At 45.6% G+C, this 12810-nt stretch overlaps 1 long non-coding RNA gene and 1 other non-coding gene across 3 annotated transcripts in view; both read left to right on the top strand.

The window, feature by feature from the left end:
* LOC103785150 (uncharacterized) overlaps positions 1 to 11769 on the top strand; it is a 42197-nt gene extending 30428 nt beyond the window's left edge. Inside the window, exon 3 of one of the 2 annotated variants that reach the window (XR_010111095.1) lies at positions 11141 to 11769. This is a non-coding gene — a long non-coding RNA (uncharacterized LOC103785150). Of the gene's footprint in view, positions 1 to 6589 lie in introns of both variants that reach the window. The other variant, XR_008620196.2, reaches the window with a different exon arrangement.
* On the top strand, positions 2124 to 2230 carry LOC112438272 (U6 spliceosomal RNA). Its single transcript, XR_003026727.1, has one exon. It is a non-coding gene; the product is annotated as a U6 spliceosomal RNA (small nuclear RNA).
* Positions 11770 to 12810: the final 1041 nt, after the last annotated feature.

Below are 12810 nucleotides of genomic sequence, written 5' to 3'. Positions count from 1 at the left end.
CTCCCAAAGTGCTGAGATTAACAGGAGTGAGCCACTGTGCCTGGCCAACTTTTTTCTTTTAGAGACAGGGTCTTGCTATGTTGCCTCAGGCTGGCCTGGAACTCCTAGGCTGAAGGGATACTCCCACACTAGCCTCCCAAGTAGCTGTGATTATAGGCACATGCCACCTCACCCAGTTCCTTCGCTTTTGAAGGAAAGTTTTCAGGATACAGAATACTAAGTTGGTGGGGTTTTTTCTCCCAACATTTAAAATATTCACTTCATTCTCTTTTAGCTTGCTTGGTTTCTGAGAACTCAGATGTAATGTCTTTGCTCCTCTATAGGCAAGTTTTTCCCCACTGTAGTTTCTTTTTTAAAAATTTATTCCTTTTTTTTGTTGTTGGCCAGAGTACTGTTGGCTACCCCTCTGCTTTCATTCCAAGATTTTTTCTTTATCTTTGATTTTAGATTTTATGCAGTTTAAATATGATATGCCTAGGTGTAGCATTTGCGGCTTTGTGTGTGTGTGTGTGCGCACGCGTGTGTGTGTGTATGACAGCGAGCGAGAGAGAGACAGAGAGAGAGAGAGAAATCTCTGAGTTTCCTGGATCTGTAGTTTGGTGTCTGACATTAATTTGGTGAAGTTGCAGGGTGCGGTGGCTCATGCCTGTAATCCCAGCACTTTGGGAGGCCGAGGCGGGTGGATCACCTGAGGTCAGTAGTTTGAGACCAGCCTGACCAACATGGTGAAACCTCCTGTCTACTAAAAATACAAAAAAGTTAGCTGGGCGTGGTGGCAGGCGCCTGTAGTCCCAGCTACTCAGGAGGCCGAGACAGGAGAGAGAATCGCTTGAACCCGAGAGGCAGAGGTTGCAGTGAGCGGAGATTGCGCCACTGCACTCCAGCCTGGGTGACAGATTGAGACTCTATCTCAAAAAAAAAAAAAAATTGGTGAAATGTTCAGTTATCCTTGCTTCAAGTATTTCTTTTGTCCTCTTTTCTCCTTCAGCTATTCCCATTATGCATATAATATAGCTTTTAAAGTTGTCTCACAGTACTTGGATATTCTTTCTCATGTTTTTTCAGTCTTTTCTCTTTGCTTTTCAGTTTTGAAAGTTTCTACTAATATATCCTCAGTCTCAGAGATTCTTTCCTCATCTGTGTCCAATGTACTAATGAGTCCATTAAAAGCATTCTTCATTTCTATTACAGTATTTTTTATCTCTATCATTAAAAAAAAATTCTTTCTTAGAATTTTTGTCTCTATGGTTACACTGTCTATATGTGCTTGCATGTTATCTACTTTTTCCATCAGAGCCCCTAACATTAATTATAGTTGTTTTAAATTTTTAGTCTGATAACCTCAACATTCCTGTCGTATCCCAGCCTGGTTCTGACGCTTGCTCTTTTTCTTCAAAGTGTGTGTTTTGCCTTTAATATGTGTTGTAATTTCCCGTTGAAAGCCACACATGGTATACTGGTGTTGGGGCTCAGAAACCGATACAACAAAATATGGTGCTTTGACATGCCAAACTGAAGAAGAAGCCTCAAGGTCTCTCTGACCTTCCCTCATCTCCTGTCTCTCAGTCCTCCCGTCCCTCCCAAAGCACATGATAAAGTTGTTTTCTGAAGTTCCCCTATCTGCCTAAAGTCCAGTTCCACCAAAGAAGAAAACAATTACCTCTAGTCCCTTCTTTGAGTTTTCATTAACTGAATTCATGTCACAGGAAGAAAGACCCAAGTCTGTCAACAAATCCAGACAGACTTTTTTTTTTTTTTTGAGACAGAGTCTCACTCTGTCGTCCAGGCTGGAGTGCAATGGCGTGATCTTGGCTCACTGCAACCTCTGCCTCCGGGTTCAAGCGGTTTTGCCTCAGCCTCCCCAGTAGCTGGGACTATAGGCTCTCACCACCACGCCTAGCTAATTTTTGTATTTTTAGTAGAGATGGGCTTTCACCATGTTGGCCAGGATGGTTAGACAGACTTTTGTCACAAACCATTGTCTGCTCCGCAGGCCCAACAGACTTTGTTCAAGGAAATTGTATGTTCTTCAAGCCCATTGAATTCGCCTAAAACTCATTTCCTGTCCCCTAACATCATGTATAGTTTCCCATGTTCCTTTCCCCTGAGAAGAAGGGTATATAGTGCTCGCTTTGGCAGCACATATACTAAAATTGGAACGATACAGAGAAGATTAGTCTGGCCCCTGCGCAAGGATGATATGCAGATTCGTAAAGCATTCCATTTTTTTTAATTTAAAAAATGTATAAAAGTTTTAAAAAAAGAAGGGTACCATCTTACTCCATTGGGATATTGGGTAATCACTCTGTGATTCTCCCCTGTGCATGCTAATAAATTTGTACGCCATTTCTCCTACTAATTTGCCTTTTGTAAGTTGATTTTTTTTTTTTTTTTAAAGACAGAGTCTTGCTGTTGTCGCCCAGGCTGGAGTGCAATGGCGCAATCTTGGCTCACTGCAACCTCCGCCTCCTGGGTTTAAATGATTCTCCTGCCTCTGCCTCCCAAGTAGCTGAGATTATAGGCGCCCGCCACCATGCCCAGCTAATTTTTGTGTTTTCAGTAGAGACGGGGTTTCTCCATGTTGGCCAGACTGGTCTCGAACTCCTGACCTCAGGTGATTCACCCACCTTGGCCTCCCAAAGTGCTGGGATTACAGGTGTGAGCCACCAAGTCCGGCCTGTAAATTGATTTTTTAGTGAAACTTCAGAGAGTGAAGGGAAAGTTTTCCCATAGCTCCTACACTGGGTAAAAGGAATTCCCGTAAAATAGGCCTTTAGTCATGTGGTGGAGGAGGTGTGGGGCAGGGGTGGCGTTCCACAGTCCTGTGATTAGCCCTCACTCTTTTCATGAGCCTGGGAACCCTCCTGGGCTGTGAAGTTCACCAGTGCTTCTCCATTTTTTTCTCCCCTTAGGTGGGACAGAGATGGGAGTGGAGTTGGCTATTTCCCCTCCCTCAGGTCAGCTAGGCTCTGATAAAGCTCCAGAAGATTGGGCTGGGCTAAAATAGTTTCTCTTGAGAGCAGGCCTTGTTAAGAACAGAATGCTCTGGCATATTTCAAAATGGTTACTTTTCCCATCCCCCTGCTGAAAGCACAAGGAGATTTTTCTCTGACATTCACTGGGAGGACTCGATAGAGATCCTGAAGATTAAACTCACAAACATGTGGGGACGCCCCTATGGCTGGCTCTTGCTGGAATGTTTAATGTTCAGATTTGCCCACGCTGAGCCTCCAGCTATTCTTCAATTACAGGTTAGGTTGTCCTGCCCTGGTACCGGTTCTAGAGCAGGTTTCTACTTGGGGGTTTCTCCTTCTCTGTCTCTTCAATTTTGAGGGCAGCGGTTTGCCCTGTGACCTGACTCCTCTAAAGGATCTAAGAAGAATTGTTGATTTTCCAGTTTGCTCAACTTTTTACTTATTATTAGGACAGAGAGACAACGTCCAAGCCCCTTACATGCCTGACTGGACACTAGACGTCTCACTACCATGTATTGAACACCCAGGTGGAAGTAAGCACTTTTTACATATTGTCTCATTAAATCCTCACATTCACCCTGTGAAGTAATACCACTACCCCATGTTGTAGAGGTGATTCTTATGGCTCAGCAAGAATTTAGTGACTCCCTCAAGGTCACACAGTTAGAAAGTAGGATTTGAGCCGGGTGCGGTGGCTCATGCCTGTAATCCCAGCACTTTGGGAGGCTGAGGCAGGCGGATCACGAGGTCAGGAGATCGAGACCATCCTGGCTAACGTGGTGAGACCCCGTCTCTACTAAAAATACAAAAAATTAGCCAGGCGTGTTGGTGGGTGCCTGTAGTCCCAGCTACTGGGGAGGCTGAGACAGGAGAATGGCGTGAACCCGGGAGGCAGAGCTTGCAGCGAGCTGAGATCACGCCACTGCACTCCATCCTGGGTGACAGCGAGACTCCGTCTCAAAAAAAAAAAAAAAGAAAGTAGGATTTGAACCTCAGTCTGTCTGTTAACAAAGTCAGTGTGTGTCCCGCGCACCATGCCATGCCCCAGAACTAAGCAGATTCAGATTAGTTCTTCAGACCCAGAGGCAGACAAAAGCCAGAAACAGAGACAGGAGCCCAGGCCAAAATAGAGGACGGGACCCAGAGCCTCCGAAAGTTCCCAGGATGTATGTTTGACAGACCATCCCCCAGGTCTCCAGAGGTAAGTGTTGAATCCCCCTTTTTCCCCTTTCCAGCTGCGTCACTTGGGTGAGCAGCTTTACCTCTTCTAGCCTCAATTTTTTGGTAGGTAGCTCAGGGCCTGGCAAATAGTAACTGCTCGAAAAATGGAAGTTTGTCATTGTTGTTGCTAGGTAGTGGCTAATGTTACCAGCTGGGAGGCCGTAAGTGCTAATCCCCTCCAGCTCTGGCCAGGTGAGGTCAGTAACTGGAGATGAGGTCAGAGCCCTTAGAGGAAGGCACCCTGACCCCAGCTGGGCTGGCTGGAGAGGTGGCAGCATTGGAACCTCGGTGAAGAAGCATTCTGTTGACAGTTATAATGAGATATGCCAGCTCTAGTTTCCCATGGGCACACCAGTTACCTCCTCTCCCTGGTAACTGACCCAGTTGGCACCCAGTGCCTGAGAGCTTGACAGCACAGTAGGATCAGTCTTTCTCTGGGGGCAGGTGTGCCAGCGGGTATAAAGGAAGAAAAGCCTCCCCGCTCCAGTGCAGAGCCAGCTCTGACACTTCCTGACCAACTCCAATGCCAACTCTGACACCGCAAACTTCTGCTTTTTCAGAATGGAGTCACAGAGACTAGATTTACCCTCCCTTCTGAAATGCCTTAAAATACAAAACCAAACAGACAGACACACACACACACAAAATGGCACTCAAGACACTATCTATACATTAGATAATGGCAAACAGTGATCAATGAGAGAAACGAAGAAATACAGGTTAGTCCTACTGACTTGTCACCTGGAGAAAATTCCCATGCCATGGCTCCCCTCATTAACAAGACATGTCCAGGGGCCTGGGGGAAGCCAAAGAGGCTGAAGTTTGTAAGGCAGAGCACTGGAGAGAGGAGAACTACAGAGAAAGAGCACTGGAGACACTCAGAGGGTCCCCCTTAACTATTCAGTTGAGTATATATATATATTTTTTTTTTTTGAAACAGAGTTTCGCTCTTGTTGCCCAGGCTGGAGTGCATTGGCGCGATCTCGGCTCACCACAACATCCGCCTCTCGGGTTCAAGCAGTTCTCCTGCCTCAGCCTCCTGAGTAGATGGGATTACAGGCATGTGCCACCACCCCGGCTAATTTTGTATTTTTGGTAGAGACGGGGTTTCTCCATGTTGGTCAGGCTGGTCTTGAACTCCCGACCTCAGGTGATCCGCCTGCCTCAGCCTCCCAAAGTGCTGGGATTACAGGCATGAGCCACCGCGCCTGGCCCATATGTAGAATTCTTTGAGCAAACTTTTCACCTGCTAAACCTTTGCTGCTATCGTCATCATCATCATCATCTACCTCAGAGGGTTCCTGGGGACCTGAAACAAGGCAAGCTATACAAACTGTTTGACACAGGCATCACTAAATAATTATGGGGCAGAGTGATGCGTGCTGGGATATAGAATGGTGGGAGGTGCTGGGAGACTCACAGGAAAGAGAAAAGACTTCTGACTGGCTGGTTGGAAGAAGGATGTGGAAGGCTTCCCAGAGGAAATAGTGTTTTAGCTGGCCTCAGAGGACATGTGTGGAAGTTTCCCAGGTAGACAAGGGGGATATAGAAAGATGAACTTGTGTGAAGACTCAGATGTGAGAGAGCCTAAGCATGTCGGGAACATGGAGTGGTTTCATGAGACTGCGTGTCTGGGTGAGGGCAAGGTGTGAGCCTGCACAGGACATGGGGGCCGGATGGCAAAAGGCTGGAAATGCCTTGCCTGAGGTTTTAAACTTGACCTGGCAGGTGAGGTCCTGTTAATATGGCAGAATCACAAAGGGCACTTAAAAGAACAAATTCTGTGGTCCTACCCGGCAACATTCTAAGTCAGCAGGTCTCAGAAGGGACCCAGAAATCTACAGTGTTTATTTTTATTTATTTGGGTTTTTTTGGATACAGGGTCTCACTCTTGTCACTCAGGCTGGCGTGCAGTGGCACAATCTCGGCTCACTGAACCTCAACTTCCCAAACTTAAGTGATCCTCTAACCTGAGCCTCCTGAGTAGCTGAGACCACAGGTGCGTGCCACCACGCCAGGCTAATTTTTTTGTATTTTTATTTTTTTATTTATTTTGAGACGGAGTCTCACTCTGTCGCCCAGGCTGGAGTGCAGTGGCACGATCTCAGCTCACTGCAACCACTGACTCCTGGGTTCAAGCAATTCTCCTGCCTTAGCCTCCCAAGTAGCTGGGATTACAGGTGTGAGCTACCACGCCCAGCTAATTTTTGTATGTTTAGTAGAGATGGGGTTTTGCCCCAGGCTGGTCTCGAACTCCCGGGCTCAAGCGACACTCAGGCCTCAGCCTCCCAAAATGCTGGGATTATATGTGGGAGCCACCGCACCCGGCCTACGATGTTTGTTTATTTACTTTATTTATTTATTTATTTATTTAATTTATTCACTCCTCTCAGCTCATGCCTAAGGAATCTACAGTGTTTAAAGCTCCCCAGGGCCAGGAGTGGTGGTTCACACCTGTAATCCCAGCACTTTGGAGAGGCTGAGGCAGGCGGATCACCTGGGGTCAGGAGTTCAAGACCAGCCTGGCTGACATGGTGAAACCCCATCTCTACTAATAATACAAAATAAAAGCTGGGCATGGTGGCATGCACCTGTAGTCCCAGCTACTAGGGAGACTGAGGCACAAGAATGGCTTGAACCTGGGAGGCGAAGGTTGCAGTGAACCAAGATCGCACCACTGTACTCCAGCCTGGGCAACAGAGCGAGACAGAGACTCCATCTCAAAATAAATAAATAGAAGGCTCTCTAGGACATTTTGATGCCCACTGGGATATGGGAACTCCTGCCATGGGGAGGAGGGCGTCTCTAAGAAGGAATAGGCCCTATTGAGATGCCAGCCATAGACCTCTAGGAGTTGACCATCGAGCCTGAGAAAGTAAGGAGAGGGTGTAGGAGACCCCTGACTCTGACCTCCACCCTCTCATTCCTCTCCAGGGCAGTCCCGCACTCTGATGGCCACATCTGGTGCCAGGTAGTTTCTCGTAAAGATCTACACTCACATTACAACCTAGACATCCCACTAGTAGGTATTTACCCAAGACACCTGAAAGCATGTGTCTACCCAAAGACTCGTAAATGAATGCAACTCTATATGTAATAGCCAAAATTAGAAACAATCCAAATGTTCATCAGCAGGTGAATGGTAAAACAAGTTGTGATATGTTCATACAATGTTGCTACTCAGCAATAAAAAGAAATGAGCTACAGATACAGCTAAGGAAACTTGGAGGTGATATGTTCATAATCTTGTTTGGGTCAAAGGTTTCAGGGATGTATACATGTGTCAAAACATATCAAATTGTATAATTTAAATACGTGCTGCTTATTGTATGTCAATTATATCTCAATAAAGCTGTTATAAAAATCTGATGCCAGTTCTGTGCACCCACGGCCAGTGACAATCCCAAGGCCACATTGAATGATTACTGTGCATGAGGTACTGTGTGCTGAGCACTCTATGGAGATTTTTCCTTTAACCCTCACAATAGCCTTAGGAGGTGGCACTATTATTATTAATATCTCTGTTTACATAGGCAGAAAGGAAAGCTCAGAAAGGTTAAATCACTTCTCCAAGGAAATGTCATCTGACTGAATTCCAGCCCCAGCTTTACCCCTAACCTAATCCAAGCTGTGTTCTAATTTGTTTTTATGATTATACAAGCATTGTAATCATTATGGAAAGCAAAAGAAAACATGTTTCAATTGCTTTCAGCCAACCCCTGTACATCATTGAATCCCTATATGTCTAGTGATTTTTTTTTTTTTTTTTTTTTGGGATGGACTCTCACTCTGTTGCCCAGGCTGGAGTGCAGTAGCGCGATCACTCTGTTGCCCAGGCTGGAGTGCAGTGGCGCTATCTCGGCTCACTGCAACCTCTGCCTTCCGGGTTCAAGTGATTCTCCTGCCTCAGCCTCCTGAGTAGCTGGGATTACAGGCACATGCCACCATGCCCGACTAATTTTTGTATTTTTTAGTAGAGACGGGGTTTTACCATGTTGGTCAGGCTGGTCTCAAACTCCTGACCTCGTGATCTGCCTGCCTCAGCCTCCCAAAGTGCTGGGATTACAGGCATAAGCCACTGCGCTCGGCCTATGTCTAGTGACTTTTATAGGCAGTATTTTTTTTTTTCTTTTTGAGACAGGGCCTCACTCTGCTGCCCAGTCTGGAGTGCAGTGGCACAATCAAAGCCCACTGCAGTGTTGATCTCCTGGGCTCAAGTTATCCTCCCAGCTCAGCCTCCCAAATAGTAGCTGGGACTACAAGTGCATGTTAGCATACTCAGCTAATTCTTAATTTTCTTTCTTTTTTTTTTTGGAGAGACCAGGTCTCACTATGTTGCCCAGGCTAGTCTTGAACTCCTGGGCTCAAGCGATCCTCCTGCCTCAGCCTCCCAAAGTGCTGGATTACAGGCATGAGCTACCACACCCAGCCTAGCCAGTATTTTTTTTATCACTATCATTCAGTAATGTACATAGCATTTTGTTTGCCCCACCCTTCCTACCCCAACCTTATCTCTTTCCATGTGTTTTTTGTTGTTGTTGTTTTTGTTTTTGAGATGGAGTTTCACTCTTGTTGCCCAGGCTGGAGTGCAATGGTGCAATCTCGGCTCACCACAACCTCCGCCCCCAGGTTCAAGTGACTCTCCTGCCTCAGGCTCCTGAGTAGCTGGGATTATAAGCGCACCCCACCATGCCTGTCTAATTTTTGTATTTTTAGTAGAGACAGGGTTTCATTCACCATGTTGGTCAGGCTGGTCTCAAATTCCTGACCTCGTGATCCACGAGCCTCGGCCTCCCAAAGTGCTGGGATTACAGGCATGAGCCACCGCGCCTGGCCTTCCATGTGGTCTTATACTCTTCTACATAAAGAACACCATGAACAACAGCTTTTAGGGAAGGTGATTTTTTTTGTTGTTTTTAAGAAAAGCCCTGGGAGTGGAATGCAGGGCTCAAAGTGTTTATGCATTTTTCTCTCATCTGGAAAAACACAACTGAACCTTTTTATTGCTTAGTCTAGATTGGAACCTTCCTGGCACTCTAATCCAGACCCTGAAATTCCTGTAACATTTGTAAGTTTGGCCACTAAGCATCTGTTCTACCCATGCCTGAAGGAAGTAGCTCATGCCCCAGGACCAGGAATAGGTTTTGATGGGTCTTAGCCAATCCACATGTCCCACCTGCCATCTGCAGCCATTTGTTCAGGGCTGGCTCTGAACCAAATCAGAGCCAAGGAAAGCAAGAGACTTTTTTGGCATTCTTTTTTTTTTTTTTTTTTTTTTGTTCGTTCTGTCGCGCAGGCTGGAGTATAATGGCACCGCCTCGGCTCACTGCAACCTCTGCCTCCCAGGTTCAAGTGATTCTCCTGCCTCAGCCTCCCAAGTAGCTGAGACTACAGGCATGTACCATCACACCTGGCTAATTTTTTTGTATTTTTAGTAGAGACAGGGTTTCGCCATGTTGACCAGGCTGGTCTCAAACTCTTGACCTCGTGATCCACCCGCCTCAGCCTCCCAAAGTGCTGGGATTACAGGCGTGAGCCACTGGACCCAGTCTTTGGCATTCTTGAGAAAGAGAAGTGGCTGCCCCCCACACCCGTGGGTGCTACCAGGGAGACCTCCTTTTCTGGGACAGTGTAGGGAAGGACAAGGAATCCTTTAGCACAATGGTGGTAGGTCGTGGATAGTGGGTCATCTAAGCATGACATTGCAGAGATCGGAGCAGGTTGAGAGAGAGAGAGAGAGAGAGAGACACCCTCTCCATTCTTGATTATGTTGTTTGAGTCACTTGAAGCCAGCTAACAGATTCCATTTGCTTAAACCAGTTTCCATTCATTCATTTCTTTGACCAATATATACTGATCACTTACTATGTGGACAATTTCTAGGAACCATTTGAGCTAGGTTTTCCATGAGCATAATTCTAAATCTAATCTTAACCTAACCCTTAGTCATAAACTAGAACTCTGACCCTTTTCTAGTGAAGAGCTTTTAGTGGCAAGAAACAAAGTCCTGGACCACTCACACTGACCCAGTCAAAGGGGCATTGGTGTAAGAATATGCATGAATCACTAAGTGAAATTCCAGGAATATTACAAAGATTTTACCAGCAATGGGCCTCATGAGGGACCTAACTGATGAGGAATTCAATCCCTCCCTACTACCTGTGTCTTCAAAGATTCTGAATGTCAAAAACCCCAACTAATAAAGAGATCCTTAAATGATTCATTCCCTGGACAAACTCCGTGACCACCTATATAGATCTTTAATAGGAATCTCCCCTGGACAAATTTTTTTTTTTTTTTTTGACTGAGTCTTATACTCTGTCACCCAGGCTGGAGTGCAGTGGCGTGATCTCGGCTCACTGCAACCTCCACCTCCGGGGTTCAAGCAATTATCCTGCCTCAGCCCCCAAGTAGCTGGGACTACAGGCACCCGCCACCACACCTGGCTAATTTTTGTATTTTTAGTAGAGATGGGGTTTCACTATATTGGCCAGGCTGGTCTCAAACTCCTGACCTCAAATGATCCACCCACCTTGGCCTCCCAAAGTGCTGGGATTACAGGCGTGAGCCACCACACCCGGTCTAAGAATGGTGTCTTTCAAAGAGCAAAAGTTTTTCATTCTGATAAAGTCAAAATGAAATCTTAACCTAAATAAACACAATCTTAACACAAAATATTGATTTTGTGTATCTTTTTTTTTTTTTTAATGATTTCTGTATTTTATGTTCTCTCTAAGTCTTTGCTTAGCCCAGGGTTTCTCGGCCTCAGCACTATTGGGATGTTGGCCCAGATAATTCTTTGTTGTAAGAGGCTAGTCTGTATACTGTAGAGTGTGTAGCATCATCCCAGCTAGGAGAAACCAACTGCAAGGTTGTGAGCAGCTCTATGGAGAGTTCCATGTGATGAGGAACTAACTGAGGCCTCTGTTAACAACCATGTCCAGCCCCCCGATGACTGCAGCGCTGGTCAACACCTGGATTCCAACCTCATGAGAGACCCAGAACCAGAACCACCCAGCTGAGCTGCTCCTGAATTCCTGTGGAAACTGAGATAGTCAATGTTCATTTTAAACCACTAAGTTTAGGGTAATTTGTTACTCAGCAATAGATAACTAACACATACATCTTGCACATATTTAATTAAGTGTATCGCTAAGTATTTGATGTGGCTTTTTTGTTTTGTTTTGTTTGAGACGGATTTTCGCTCTTGTTGCCCAGGCTGGAGTGCAATGGTGCGATCTTGGCTCACCACCACCTCCGCCTCCCGGGCTCAAGTGATTCTCCCGCGTCAGCCTCCTGAGTAGCTGGGATTGCAGGATGTGCCACCACACCTGGCTAATTTTTGTGTTTTTAGTAGAGACAGGGTTTCTCCATGTTGGTCAGGCTGGCCTCGAACTCCTGACATCAGGTGATCCGCCCGCCTCGGCCTCCCAAAGTGCTAGGATTACAGGTGTGAGCCACTGCATCCGGCCTAAGTATTTGATGTTTTTATGTACTTTTAAGAAGTGTTTGTAAAATTCCAGTTTCCAATTGTTGGTTGCTTGTATATAAAAATATAATTGATTTTAAAATATTGACTTTGTGTTCTGCCACCTTGCTAAACTTACTTAGTTCTCACTTATTATTAGTTCTAGTAGCTAAGAAGTCTATAATTTTGACATGTTAAGAACCTAGTGTGATGGTCCTCAATTCCTGGCTGTGAATACTCTCCTCCTCTTTTCCCGGAATGCATTTTTAGAAACAGAGTACTTATAAGTTCTAGGTCTGTGGTCTTTCCCCTTCAATGCTAAGAACCTTTAGGACCACCTGTAGCAGGAGGGCATGAACTTTTACTTTCACAGCTCGACATTAACACAACAACTTGACTATCATCCACACCTGCTTCAACTCACTAACTCAATCCTTTTGATTTCTCTGCTCAGTCACTGGCTTGAACAGGCTCAGATCTCTGGACCTCTCCATATCACGATTTCTTTGCCTCCATTTTCCTACTGTGTTTTCCCAATTCAGGTTCCCAAGGTGAGAATCTAGTTTGGCTCATCCCATCTTTTCCCTCCATGTCATTGATTGTCAGGCAGCCCTTGAGTCAGATTCTTTCTTCTTCCAGTTGGCTCCATCCACAGAGGATGTCTTAGTCCATTTAAGCTGCTATAACAAAATGCCATAGACTAAGGGGTTTATAAACAACACAAATTTATATTTCTTACAGTTCTGAAGCCAGGGAAGTCCAAGATCAAGGCACTGGAAGATGTGGTATCTGGTGAGGGCCCTATTCTTTGTTCATAGATGGCACATTCTCACTATTCTTACATGGTAGAAGGGGCAAGGCAGCTCTCTGGATCCTTTTATTTTAAAGGCACTCATCCCATTCACGAAGGCTTTGCCCTCATGACATAATCACCTCTTAATATTATCACCTGGGGGTTAGGATTTCAACATATGAATTTTGGGAAGACACAAACGTTCAGACCATAGCAAAGGACAAGGTTTAATGTCCAAATGTACCCACTTGGGCTATGGGGATTTTGGACAGAACCATCTTCCTAGAAAGGAATGTGATGGGGCAGGCCCTATGATGGACACTTCCCACATAGAAGATCACCTGTCTTGCAGA

The sequence above is a fragment of the Pan paniscus genome, chromosome 1 (assembly GCF_029289425.2).
Source record: "Pan paniscus chromosome 1, NHGRI_mPanPan1-v2.0_pri, whole genome shotgun sequence".
NCBI classification, from domain to species: domain Eukaryota; kingdom Metazoa; phylum Chordata; class Mammalia; order Primates; family Hominidae; genus Pan; species Pan paniscus.
The sequence above is the reverse complement of the archived record's forward strand: the minus strand, read 5'-3'. Positions and strand labels throughout refer to the sequence as shown.